We start from the raw sequence: 2,768 nt of genomic DNA, 5'->3' as shown, positions 1-2,768 counted from the left end.
TCTGATGTTCCAATATGCCTCATCAACACCTCAAGTTACATAAGAGTGCCCACTACAATGAACTGGGAATTTACCAGTAGCTGGCCAGTTACTGGCCAGTCCTTGTGCCCAGGGGAATCCGCCTGTACACATTTGAACAAATCCCGTTATTCATATAAGAAAACCCATACATTACAGATGGATACAGAGCCCGCTTACAATCCAAACTCTGTCTAAAAAGGTATGTCAAGAGAATAGTATAAGCTCAATGTAATGTAGTATGTTTTTGTATCGTTTTAATATTTAGCTAGTTGTTGTTGTGTAGCCTGGTCCCAGGTCTGTACTGTCTTGCCAACTCCCACGGTTATTGTCACGTCAAACAATAACCATAGCAGTTGGCGAGACGGCAGAAACAGATATGGAACCAGGTTAGTTGTTGAGAGAGTGTTGTGTTGGATGGTTTCCCACCCTTTTAGTATTTTCATCCTGTCAAATGAGACAGTCAACATCTGGAGTCATCTTCTGGGGTTCCTGCTCTTCTTCCTACTGGGGGTTAATGACATGTCTACGGTACTGCCAGCTTCAGGAGCCAACAAAGAAGACTGTCATCTACTGCATAGGACGGTTCTGCTTTCAGGTGTGTGTGTGTGTGTGTGTGCGGGGGAGAGAGAGATCACATATCTCTCTGTCCTTGAAACTCCTACAGCTTGTTATGGTTTACAGGTCTTATCTGTAAGGCTTAACTGTGTTCAGGAGTATTGTTGTCGTATGAAGCTACCTGTCGTTTCTGTAGGTGTGTGTGTATGCTGTGTTCAGTGGGGTATCACCTGTTCTCCTGCCACCTCTCAGAGAAGAGGAGCTGCCACTGGTTGGCGCTGGACTACGTTGGAACCTTGGCTGTTACGTTCCAGGGGTCTTGTATGCCTTCCACTGCATCGCTGTGTATTAGACAATACATTCCATAATTTGTTGTACTTTTCACTCATACCGTTTGTTCCAGTAAAGATAACATTTTATAACGCATACAATCTGACACTGTAAACATATACCTTTCGCAAAGTGGCTCTGAAATCACATCTCTTCTTCTCCCGACATGTCTTTTCCCATAGCCTATCTTCTACCCTCCCCCTCTATAGTTCTGGAGACAGGTGTACCTAGTGATTGTTATAGCATTGATATTGGCCGTGTTCTTGGCTCAGATCCACCCTCACTACCACTCTGAGTGGCGACACCAGCGTACTGCCATCTTCGGCTCTGTGGCTGGCTACGGGGTCATCCCAGCCGCCCACTGGGTCTGGCTCAATGGAAGCTTCAGCTCTGCTGTCGTCCAAATGAGTCATCAGATACCTAATATTGTAATTGAGGTAACACTTTATTTGAAGGGTACCTACATAAGGACTACATAAACACATTCATAAAGAGTACAATTATGCATCGGTCAAGTATTCTGTTACCCTGAATGTCTTACCATCTGTTATCTCTGTCTGCAGTTGTTCCTGCCTCGTGATGGTGATGTACTTGGTAGCTGGAGCTGAGTTCCTCTTTTACATCGCTAAAATCCCGGCACGCTACTTCCCAGGTGAGCCTTCATGTTCATGCTTGACACATTTATTACACAATTCTACAAATCATCTCATAGCAAATAACCACTTACATGTGTCATTCTGCAACTTGTCTTGCTCAAACTGATACCTTCAAACGCGCTGAAAATTTAAAGTGACCCTGTGATGCTCTTTGACCTACACAGGTCAGCTGAACTACCTGGGTGCCAGCCACCAGGTGTGGCATGTCCTGGTGGTGTTTATGCTCTGCTGGTGGCACCAGACTTCTGTGTATTTAATGAACTTCAGGCACAACCAGCCCTGCCCCCTTATCTACACCAGCAGCGGCTAGAGCCTCATAGACTGGGCCAGCCAACAACCGAGTAGCCACAGACTCTACTGTATCCACTCAATGCAAACCACACTACAACTGAACCTTTAATAAGTCTGTGCGACAGATACCCATTCAAGCAGGCAAGACCATAGTCCCACTACCAGAGCAACTACAACTGTACTGTTAGACGTAGCAGATGTCTGTAGATAGAGTGATACTATCATATCTGCTGAAACATCTGTATAGCCAGGTTATTACAAAAGAAAAAGACAGGTCAGCCATATCCTGGTCCCAGGTCTGGTAGCAAGACACTACAAACAGAACTGGGACCAGGCTTGGTCAGTCACTAGGACAAACTCTCATGTTATACACAATACCTATGCAGCTATAATTGAACACGTTCTGTGATTCTCAGATGATCTGTTAATATTCAAGATTGAATCGTTTGCATTTAAGCTACTGTTTGAATGTTACAATGTCAAGCTGTGAAATATACTGAACAAAAAATATAAATGGAACAATTTCAACGATTTTACTGAGTTACGGTTCATATAAGGAAATCAGTCAATTTAAATAAATTCATTAGGCCCTAATCTATGGATTTCTTGACTGGCAGGGGCACTGCCATGGGTGGGCCTGGGAGGGCATAGGCCTACTCACTGGGGAGCCAGGCCCAGCCAATCAGAATTAGTTTTCCCCCACAAAAGGGCTTTATTACAGACAGAAATTCTCCTCAGTTTCATCAGCTGTCATGGTGGCTGGTCTCAGACGATCCCACAGGTGAAGAAGCAGGATGTGGAGGTCCTGGGCTGGCGTGGTTACACGTGGTCTGCGGTTGTGAAGCTGGTTGAACGTACTGCCAAATTCTTTAAAACAATGTTGGAGGAGGCTTATGGTAGAGACATGAACATTCA

General features: G+C 44.8%; 1 long non-coding RNA gene across 1 annotated transcript; it reads left to right on the top strand.

Moving 5' to 3' along the window:
- Positions 1 to 335: 335 nt before the first annotated feature.
- On the top strand, positions 336 to 1,926 carry LOC115160206 (uncharacterized). The gene is made up of 4 exons (XR_003869031.1): positions 336 to 616; positions 773 to 1,343; positions 1,470 to 1,558; positions 1,727 to 1,926. It is a non-coding gene; the product is annotated as an uncharacterized LOC115160206 (long non-coding RNA).
- The last annotated feature ends 842 nt before the right edge of the window (positions 1,927 to 2,768 follow it).

Source organism: Salmo trutta, chromosome 23 (genome assembly GCF_901001165.1).
Source record: "Salmo trutta chromosome 23, fSalTru1.1, whole genome shotgun sequence".
NCBI classification, from domain to species: domain Eukaryota; kingdom Metazoa; phylum Chordata; class Actinopteri; order Salmoniformes; family Salmonidae; genus Salmo; species Salmo trutta.
This window is presented reverse-complemented; position numbering and strand designations above follow the sequence as displayed.